We start from the raw sequence: 12,049 nt of genomic DNA, 5'->3' as shown, positions 1-12,049 counted from the left end.
GAGTGATCCTATAACACGAGCAGGCAAAATTCAACAATCTATTACATCTACGGCTTCCCCGCCGACTTGCCACACTTCCTCTCCACCTTTGGAGAGTACCATTGCTATAGCAATACCCCCTTCAGCCTCCCAGTTGCAGCAAACTCGTTCAACCGGTAAGGGACAAGGGCAAGATATGACGAGTTCCTCTTCAACAGACCTAATACTTCGGATCTTGAATGACCAAAGGGCTACCACTCAGGAGCACTATCTCCAATTGAGGGAGGACAATAGTAAAATGCAAGCATCATTACAAGATCTCACTTCTAAACTAGGTGAGATAGCTCAGGATATCAACGATCTTCAGCAACGAGTGGTAGAGATCGAGGAGACAAACTCGCAAAATACCTCTGTACTGGACAAACACGATACACAACTATCTGCACTTCAATTAAAAGTTGAGGACTTGGAAAATAGACAAAGACGCTCCAATCTAAGGCTGTTTGGGATACCAGAAGGGTCTGAGGGATCAGACCCTAGGGCTTACCTTGTGGGGCTGCTCCAGAAAGCCTTCCCTGACTTGGCAGACTGGGACTGGGATTCACAAATTCAGCGTGCTCACCGCTTACCTTTGGTTAGGAGGAATAGGGAAAACCAATTTCCACGTCCCTTTTTGATCTTTTTTGGGAATTTCTTACTCCGTCAGGCAGTATGGCAGAGAGCACGGCCTAATACACCTATAGCTATAGGGGAATTTTCTATCTTTGCCCGTTCTGACTTAAGCAAGGAGACAATGAATAGACGATGGATGCTACGTAAATTAATAGATCCCATCAAATCCAGTGGGGGCCAGGCATTTTTACAGGAACCTGCATGTCTTAAGGTCATAAGAAATGGGCATACCCATTTTTTTAATGATGTTAAGGCAGCTGAAGCATTTATTTCTGGCACAAACACGAGCAAGAGCCAGACGGAGAAACAGTCTTAAGCTCCGATAGGGTTAAATACTAATATCACCCATATGTATTAGGTCTGGCTAGGCTATGTGGGGATTGCAATCTGTACTAATAGCATACATAGCAGTCAACCTTTATAGTATCAAGGCCTAACTTTTTGGGTCTTCTTGCTTTGTCCATTTAGACTATGAGAATATACGTATCAAGAGGTTTTTTCTCTTCTTTTTTTTTTTTCTCTTCTCTGTTCTTCCTCCTACCAGAGGGAGGGATTCTAGGGGGTTTCCCTAGGTGATCTGCTTTGAGTGCTGCCCCTTTCAGCGGCAGCTGTTAGTTAAGGGTGGTTCTGCCCCGCTCGGGGCTAGAACCAGGGGGGTGATGTGGGGTGGGTTTGGGGGGGTGGCTGGGGGGTGTGTTAATTATAATAAAAATGTTTACAGGCTGACATTGAAAAACTTTGTAAGATCATATTGGTATTATTTTTTTTGTACTTTTCTGCATATGCTTAGGAATTATATTAGAGCATTTGGAATTGGATCCAAGGTTTTTACCTTTTACAATGTATGATATAAAATGTTTAGCTTGGAATGTTGCGGGGTTGAATAGTAGAAACAAAAGATCTTTGATTACGGAAGAATTAAAACTACATAATCCCCATATTGCTCTTTTATCTGAGACACACATCGCCGGGAAAGATAAGAAACTTCTCAACCAATTGGGCTATGATATTGTGATTTGTTCGAGCCTAGGGCTCTCTATTAGAGGAGTGGCTATCCTTAAGGACAAGCGCTTTAGGACTGAAATTTTACAAACCCTCTGTGACAAAGATGGCAGATGGGCGATTGCCCAGCTCTGTATCGAGAATCATAAATATATCTTTTGTGTAGTTTACGGCTCTAACACTGATGAACCGAAGGTTTTTGATCAACTGAATGTTAGACTATTGGATTGGGAGGGAGAACTTATCATCATGGGGGATTTCAACTGCATCATGGATTACAAAATAGATACAACTAGAACCAGTAGCTTTCAAAGGATGCGTAGAACTAGATTATCTATTTTAGATTTATGCCGTATCCATGATATAAAGGATGCCTGGAGACACCTATACCCAAAAGTACCGGGCTACACATATTATTCGGCACCTCATAAATTGTGTTCAAGATTGGATATGGCATTAATAAGTGACAATTTATTAAAGATTAGCAACATGGTATTATGTCCTCGAATCTCTTCGGACCATAATGCAATAATTCTTACAATAACTATTTCACAAAATAGGACCCCGCCCAGACCCTTCTCTTTCCCTAGACACTTGATTTCTGACCCACAGTATGTGACGCAGCTTAAATTACACCTTACAGAATTTATAAATATTAATATGGACTCGGCTGATTGTGACATCGTTTGGGACGCTTGCAAAGCAAGTATTAGGGGTTTTACCCAGGCTTATACAATTAGGCAAAATGCGGAGTACAGAAAATCCAACGCCTTGCTTATATCCAAAATAACTACTCAAGAAGAACTGCTGGCTTCCGCACTTCGTTTAGATATGCCAATGGCTACAGAAATAGGTCTTAAACTTGGACTTTTAAAAAACGAAGTTAAAACAAAGCTCATTCAGAAGAGCAGTGCTAAAATTCACAAATTCAAAATAGCTCAATATGAGGGTGGGGATAAAATTGGCAAAATTTTGGCCTATAAAGTCGCTGAGGATAGAGCCCGAACCCTGATTACCAATATCCGGGGGGATGATAATATATTATATAGCCAGCCATCAGACATAGTTGAATTATTTGCTGATTATTATAGAAAACTATATACTCCGGAAAATATTCCCAACCCAAATACAATTCGGGACTATTTGGACCAACATTCAACAAACTGCCAGGTCATATCGGCAACGGACTCATTGTCCGATAATATATCAATGGCAGAACTATACCAAGCTATCGCTCTACTTCCTGCAGGGAGAGCGGCAGGGGAAGACTCACTTCCGTTGGAGATATATAAAGTTTGCCTAGCCGAATTGGAATCTCTCTTCCTGAAGGTACTGCAGTCTGCTGGGCTCAATGGTAAAGCACCCAACTCATGGAATAGGGCAAAAATAATCTTTTTCCTAAAGAAAGACAAACCAAAGGAGGAGAGAGGGTCATACCGACCCATCTCTCTGATAAATACCGATGCAAAAATATTTGCCAAAATCCTGGCTTTAAGACTATCCCCTATCTTGCCTAAAATTATAAACCCTCAGCAACATGGGTTTATAACCGGGAGAGATACTACAATGCACATAAACATGGCTATCACGGCATTTGACGTAGCAGAGGTAGAGTCCACCCCACTCGGTATGATACTATTAGACGCTGAGAAGGCTTTTGACCGAGTGGGGTGGGACTATCTTTGGTGTGTCTTGTCCAAAATGGGGTTCGGAGGGCAATTTTTGCAGGGTATCCAGGCCCTATATGATAACCCAACAGCCCATACCTGTTATGGTGGCCTGACCTCTTCAGACTTTCCAATACTCCGTGGTACACGACAGGGATGCCCCTTATCACCCCTTTTGTTTGCTCTCTCACTAGAACCTTTTCTGTCTGCCCTCCAGTCCCAAACTCAAATCGTACCTTTTAGCTCTGGTCCTCAAACGTTAAAAATAACAGCATATGCTGATGACATCGCTGTCTATTCACAAGATATTGTGAAGGCTCTCCAAGGCATTGCTTACGAGGCTGGGAAATTCGGGGATATCTCGGGATATAAACTTAACCTACAAAAGACTCAGGTTATTGCTAATTATACCCCTGCTTCGGTTGTTCCCGAGATATGTCAAAATGCCACATATCTAGGCGTCAAACTAACGGCTAAAATACAAGAAATTAATAACCTTAATTATAATGCACTAATTAAATCTACTATCTCGCTATTAAAAAAATGGCACAGATTACCTTTGAACATAATCGGAAGAATTAATTTAATAAAGATGACGATATTACCCAAATTTCTGTATCTTTTTCGATCCATTCCATTTGCTCTAAATAATGTATTTTTCAAACAATTGGACGGTGCATTCAGTAGATTTATTTGGGGCTATAAAAAAGCAAGAAGGTCTATGAATCTTCTTAAAAATAACACTAATACGGGAGGGCTTAACTTTCCTGATTTTAAGTTATACTTTTGGTCTGCTTTTGTTTCGCGTATTCGTTCCTTGCTAAAAAATGGTGGAGCACTTTTCTTCCACATTCTTATGCTGAAAGATGATTCTAACATGTTTTTGTTTCGAGTTAATGATCCTAATTATTTTAAAAGAGTCAAATTTAAGACTGCCAGAGATTTAACAAAGATTTGGGGCAATATTTTAACTTATTGTAATATTACGTTTTTTCATTCAAAATTGCCGCTATGGGGTAACCCGGGCCTTCCGGTAATTTTCAATGATAGCATTGCTCACAGTTGGTCTAGGATGGGCATTAGCGTTTTAGGGGATCTATATGGCTTGCACGGGTTTCTAGACTTCAACACTCTCAAATTGTTATATGATCTCCCTGAAACAACAAGGTATAAATATCTTCAGTTACACGACTACCTGATTAACAAAAAACAGCTCTTGGAGGTCTCAGATAGCGATATATGGACTAGCATATATTCTGGGAAAACAAAATCAACAATTAGTGATATCTATAGCATTCTGACTAGCCTCAAATCAAACGATTGCTCTAAACTAGCTGATAAATGGGGCAGGCTATTAGGCCAAAATATTACAGTTAGAGAGATAGAGTGTTCTCTCTCAAATATTAATAAACGGGTTCGATCTTCCAGCTTAAGGCTTCAACAGTTTAGAACGACTTGTATGTTGTATTATACGCCTGAAATAATTTCCAAGTGGTCTGCTAATAATTTATATGGTGATCGAACCAAATGCTCAAAATGTTCTGCTGAGGCCGCGGATCTGACACATATGTTGTTTTCCTGCCCTATTCTTAAGGTTTTCTGGGGGGATATCCAGAAGGTTCTCAAAATTAAGCTTATTCAGCTACCTTCATTTACTACTGCCTCGGTTTTGCTAGACATTTATCCTACTTCTTTCCCACAGGCTCCTCTGGCCTCAATTCTTATGTCTTGTGCTAAGTTAACTCTGGCCAGAGCCTGGATCAGCCCCGACCCGCCCACGGTTGGGACTGGTGGGCATTGGTAACTGAAATTTATTCAATGGAGTTAGCACTAGCAAATTTAAGAGGGATATGCTCTCTGAGAATACATGAAAATAACTGGGGAACTTTTATGGAATGAAGCGCTTCTATTGTATTCCCAGTAATGTGTAATATTCTTTTTTTTTTTTTCATGACTCTGTGATGAATGAATGATACACATTTTTTTTAATGATATATTCTTTTCTCCATGTTCATTAATGTATGTATTAATATATGTCTTTCTTGTCAGCCTGTTTAATAAAAAATTTAAAAAAAAAAAAGAGAGAAAATACATACATTTCGGGCAGGCATCAGATTGACTAATCCAACCACATTCCAACAAACTTTGGGGAAAGTGTATACGCGGGGGCAGATTTACTATTCTGAATCCATGCAAACAAACATTGTTAAAACCCCATTCATTTTGCAGGTTCAGAAAAACTATTCTAGTTACAGTCCAACAAAAGTAAATACATTTGGGGGACCTATATACTATTCTAAACCCAGTCCAACAAACATTGCGTGGTGGGGCAAACATTGTGGCAGGCAGACTTACTATTCTAATTCCAGTCTAGCATACACTGAAGAATATTTGTACATGGGGCGGATTCAGATTTAAATAAGTCTACTTTAACAAACATTGGAGAAAGTGCATAAATTAGGAGGGTCTAATTTACTATTTTAACTGCAGTCTAACAAACTCTGGGGAATATGCATAGATAGAAATTGTCTGCTGGCTTACTTCTTTAACTGCAATCTAACAAATATTGGGGAAAGTGCAGGTATTTTATCGGTCAGATGTACTACTCTAACATCAGTCTGGCAGATTTTTTCTAAAATGCATATATTGAGTAAGGTCAGTTTTTCTATTGAACATACAGTCAAACAAATAGTGAGAAGGTGCAAACATGAGGTGGAGGAGAGAGAGTTATATTTACTGTTCCCACTCAAATCTGACAAACATTGAGCAAAATGTATATTGAAGCCAAATTTACAAATATAAACCATGTCCAACAAACATTGGGGAAAGTGCATAGAACTGGGAATCGGGTTTGTTGCTCTAATTCCAGTCTAACATACATTGGGAAAAGTTCATATAGGAGGGGAAGATATAGTTTTAGTATTCTAACAGTCTAGCAACCGTTCAGGAAAATGCATATATTGGGTGCGGTCAGTTTCACTATTCTGTCGACCAGTCCAACAAATATTAGGGAAAGTGCATACCTGGGGACGGTCAGTTTTATTATTCTATCTCCAGTTTAACAAACATTAAGGTGACTGTATGTTTTGGACGTGGGCACATTTACAAATATGACTCCAGTCCAACAAACAATGAGGTGCAGAAAGCATGGATATTAGATCTTCTATCCTAACTATTTTAACATCCATCTAACAATCAGTAGGTTAAATGTATAATTGGGTTTTAGTGATTTATTCTTCTTCTTCCTGTCCAACAGATTAGTAGATCTGCCCCCCACCCATTGCGTGCATGGAGGAAAATAATGTACTATTCTAATTCCACTGGAAAAAGTACATATATTGGGGGCAGTTTGCTCTTCTAACTCCAATATACCAAACACTGGGGAAAGAGCATACATTGGGGTAGGGGTTTTAGATTCAGTATTCTAACTACAGTTTAGCAAACAATGGGGAACGGCACACATTTAAATTCGCTAAAATTGAGTCTAAGAAACATTGGGGAAAATGCATATGCTCAGGGGAGGGGGTCAAACTTACAATTCGAACTCCAGTCTAGCAAACATTGGGGAAAGAGCACATGGTGGTTGGATTCAGATACATTACGCTAAAATAATATAAATACACACAACAAATCATTTTTATGGATTTAGATAAAATTATGTAAAGCCAGATGTCTTGGTGAAAATTCTGGATCACTACATAGGTGTGGGATCCTGAAAGAATTTGCTGAGGATGTGCCTTTGAGTTGCTTTTTGAAAGCTGGAAGGGAGGTTTAAGTACAGTTTCTGGGCGGATCAAACTCCACACTCTTTCCACAGAGCCAGAAAACAACTGTTTTAATGTACATTGTTTTCTGAAGGCAGGGAGCTCAAGAAGAAGAAGTGAGCCTGTGCTTCAGAGTTGAAGGGATCAAATGCAGAGTTGCACTTTGCTATCTGGGTATTGTGATTAAACAGAGTGTATAAGCTTGTGGACTAAGCAAGCACCCCTCAATTCTCCACCCTGCCTACAAAGCACACTAACATACGAAAATTATCTGTATCTATATAAATGGTATATATTAGTTTTTACTGAATTATAATTTGAATATTTTTTGTAAAACAATTAATACAAGAATTGCTTTAATATAACCATATTAAAAAAATAAATAGTTTTAAAATAATAGAAACATTTAACCATAAATCAATGTCAAACTTTACATAAGTAACATATTGAACAATTAACAATAAACAATAATTACCAATAATTATGCACTGTAAAGATAACAATACCAGTCCATAAAACATATATAAAACAGTTGCTTAAAAATATTCCTATAAATTACAATAATCAAACAAATATAAATATATTTTCCAACAAATAAAACCTAACAAATGCAAAAACTACGAAACGCATCTTGTACATTAAACATGATGACAGCACAACTCTTCGAATGAGGATCATTCTTTGAGGAGTATTGAACATTAGATATATATATTTTAGTTAGGCGAGTCAGTTAAAACATACAATTGTAAACAAACTTAACCACTGAAATTCACTAGCTATAGTTATCTCAAGTAACTTTAACTTGTACCCTGAACATTGATGCACAGTCTTGTCATCAATGTTGTCATGTCAGATGCTGTAGTCATGTTATCAATATGTTATATATAATGTAATGAGTCATTTAATATGTGGGGCAATTAGCAGTGCACAGCGAGGGTGTGAGGTATAGTTACTTTAAGGAACCAGTTATAATTATTGAGATAACAATAAATGGTGAATTTCAGTGGTTATTTGAGATTAAAGACTTAATCATCACTAAAATGTGCACCTAACTATAACATTACTTTAATCTTTGCTTTTTTCAAGGAATTTCAAAGATTTCTTTTTTTTTTGTAATGGAAAGTAAGACATAATGTAAGGTATAAATTATAATTCTTCAGTATAACTTGTCTTTAACCTTTGTTTTTCCAGTGAATTTCTAGGGTTCTTTTAATTAAAAGTAATATTTTAAAGTAATATTTTATTACCATACATAAGTCAACCCTGTGCTGCACAGAGCTTTCAGACGTGTGCTGTGTGGAGTTTGCCAATGGGCCTGGCATGCAGCAAGCCTATGCATTCAACCCTGCAAGCAGCCAACCAACCATGGGCAACCAACTCCGCTCTGTGCATAGATAGCCATATGCACAGCGTGGGGTTGTCCACAGATACTGGTCCAACCTCATGCATGTGCTCTACCACCCACTGCGCATGGCCATCTGGCAGTGTGGGGATGGGCACAAAGCCTGGCATGAAGCCATGCCCTGAGCCTAACCCCCTACAAGCACCCTACCTCCTGCAGCACATGGCCATCTCCCATGCACAGTCCGCAGTTGGTCTCACACATCCTGGACACACTCAGGTAAACTTACTAACTATGTCAAAAAGTCACACAGAAATAAATGTGGGCCTATTGGCTGAATCACGGGGTGAGCAGATGAATATATAGAAAGCCAATGCATCATGTTTGTCTAAAAATCCCCAACATTTTTAATCAAATGTATATTTTAGTAATTCACATTGCACAATGTTTAATAACTGCGTTTATCAAAAAAGAGTTTATTATATTTTCTTCAAAAAAATGAAATCAACATGTCCATGAGCCTTTCTCTTAACATATATTTTATGGTTGCATTTTGAGGATTGAAAAATGGTAAAAAGAAGACCCCAAGAAAGTTTGTTTGCTTTCTAAATGTCTCTGAGTCTTTTATTTGACCATTTTGCAGCCCGTAAGATACATTCTTGAAAACAACCATAAGAGGGCCTTGCACTCCAGCAAATGAACAAAAAGCTCCAGCTAGGAGTGCTTTAAAAAAAATGGCAAGTTGTCCTGGGGTAATGGATTTAATGTTTACTGTCCTTTTTTTAATGATGCTGGGGGTTGCTGCACCCACACCTCCAATATTTGCAAAGGGAGAGCCCTAGGAACCCCGTGGCCACAGACAGCTCCTCTGGTGGGAGTTGGCCTTTTTTTTTAAATATTGGTGGGTGCCCCAGTGCCCACCCAGGGTACCAACAATGCAGGGGTCATTGGGGGCAGAAGGAAAAGCCACAAGGCCCTCATGGCCCCAGCCAGCACTGCTGGCAGGATCTGGCACTTTCTTTTTGCTCCTGTCCAGGAGGAAACACTTTGTAACTCCTTCACCAGGTAAGAGCAAAGTTGAGTTCCCTGCCAAGTGGAGTGAGGGCAGGGTATGCTAGCTCTCTCAAAGGCAGGGAACTGCAGAGTTCCGGGGTGGACTTCTCAGGACAGTGTTAAGTATTGGTCGCAGGGGATGGGGTCACTAGGGAAGATGAAGGCACAGGGAGGGGGGGCGGGTGTCCCTCTCCCCATTGTAAAGAAAGTTGGCCCGGAGAGATAAGGACCCCAAGAGTGACGGGATAGAGGGATGTGTGCCCCGTGCACTTTTGTAAAATTTGGCCCCAGGGGATGGGGTCCAAGAGTGGCTCGGGGAGGGCAGTGACTGCCAACTTCCCTTTGTTTACTATTTGGCCATGGGCGAAGGGGTCCAATTGAGGCACAGGGAGCCTCATGACTCTTTCCCCTTTATTTGACATTTAACTCCAAGGTGATGTCTTCCACAGGGCCTCGCAGAGGCTCAGGGAAGGGTGCAGCTGCCCCACTCCCCTTTTATTAATATGTCACATCTCAGGGGGTGGGGTCGCTGAGGCTTGGGAGGAGACCACATGCACACCCCCTCCCCAAATAATTACAAATATTAGATATATTGAACCCCTGCACCTGGTCCAGCCCGGAGGTCATCTTGATTTTTTTTTTTTTAAATGGGGCCCGCTATTTTCTCAATTTTATCTTTGATCCTGCAGGAGTATTGCTGGATAATGGAAAAAACATTTTTGGCCCCTGGGTCTCCCCCACAAAGGCTGGGTGGAAGGGTGCCCCTACCACGCTTCTTTGTATCTTTTATTAAAAACTATTTTCAGGAAGCATGGTTCTGGACCAAGATCTAGCTTTCTGCCAAATATGGTGTAATACTGTTCAGCGATTTTTTCTATGACCCTTTTAAAAAATCTCCTTGGAAATCGCATGGGGGATTTTGCATTTTGGGACCTCCCCTATTTTCCCTTCGCCCACTTGAAGGATACCCCCAAAACTCTATTTTTTAATATATATATGCATACATACATACATACATATACACATACAAACATACATACATATCTATCTATCTATAGAGATGGAAAGTTATTTGAATAAATATGAGGAAGAAATACAGGCACGCACACAAAGGAAATTCATCAGAGATTAGAAAGATTATGCTAATGGGACCATATACACACTTGCAAAACAGTCTGATAATCTCAAAAACCAAAATGGATCTGGGCAAATCACAGTAAAACATTTGTCTAATGACAAGGTACAGGAATTAGATACTGATGTAAGTGAAGGCAAGAGTACTTCTAATAAGAGATCTATCATCAAAACAACGTTTTAGAAGAAATTAAACTGAGATATAATTCTGGGCAGCTATATTCGCTTGTTGTTGTTGAGGACTCACACAGTGATGCGGTAAGAAAGAGAGGAGCCAGTCACATTGCTAGGAACAGCGTTCAGTATGAGCAGCTACCCCTGACGAAGGGCTGACCAGCCCGAAATGCATTGGGAGAAAGCGAAAATAGCTGTCCAGAATTAATTTTGCATCCCACGTGCTACAGTTAAAGGCCTGGATAGGCATAACTGTAGCATTTGAAAAAATTAGGTATTACCAGCCTGTACGTGAAAGGAAAAAGTAAAGAGAAAATTATGTATTTATTTACAAATATACATACATATATATATTATATGTATATATGTGAGTGTGTGTGTGCATATGGTATATATGTATACAGACTACCCACACAATAATCCAATAAACTCCTCAATCCAAAATAAATATATTTTTTTAATTAAAAAAGTAATTGAACATGGATTAATATGTAATTCAAAACAAAACTCACCCAATTCCTGAATAAACCACACAATCTAAAAATATTTAAAAATATACTGATCATGTGAACTAATAAATAATTTTTAAAAAAATCATCAATTACAATTAATTTATATATAGTTTTAAAAAGAACACTACCCAGCCATTTGCCCAGCAACTCATTGCACTACTATATTATTTTAACATATTTAAAATATATTTCATAATAACATAAATAATGAATTAAAAAATGATACAAAACAATAGAACTTTAAAATAATTATCAATATTATAGTGAACAATAGTTTACACTTTAATATTGTAAACATTTCAACAATTTGTAGATTTACATTCATTATTTTCGCCCACAATATTTTTTAAGTCATGATACATTAGTCAAAACAATATAGTTACACAATATTTTTTAACTGATATTTAGGTGAAACACTAAATTCCCTGCTAGGAAATTAATCTATTTCCCCCTCCACAGCCCCCCTCCCTGAAGGTACTCTCGGGCATCTCTACATTTGGTACATCTCATGGAAGCATGTGTTTGCCCTCTTAAACTATCAACCACTTAAGGAGCAGCAAATTGGTAGTCTAAATATGGGCAATGTTGCCCTTACAATAATGTTCTTGTTACAGCAATGTGATATTGGTATCACATTGTTAATTGGCAGTACAGATTATCATTTGGAATGCTCCTATATCAATCGCTCCGTTGACCTCAATGACGAGTGGTGATTCCCTCAGAGCCACGTTTCCCCCCTTGAGTGTCCCT

Source organism: Triturus cristatus, chromosome 5_1, assembly GCF_964204655.1.
Source record: "Triturus cristatus chromosome 5_1, aTriCri1.1, whole genome shotgun sequence".
Classification (NCBI taxonomy): Eukaryota; Metazoa; Chordata; class Amphibia; order Caudata; family Salamandridae; genus Triturus; species Triturus cristatus.
The sequence above is the reverse complement of the archived record's forward strand: the minus strand, read 5'-3'. Positions refer to the sequence as shown.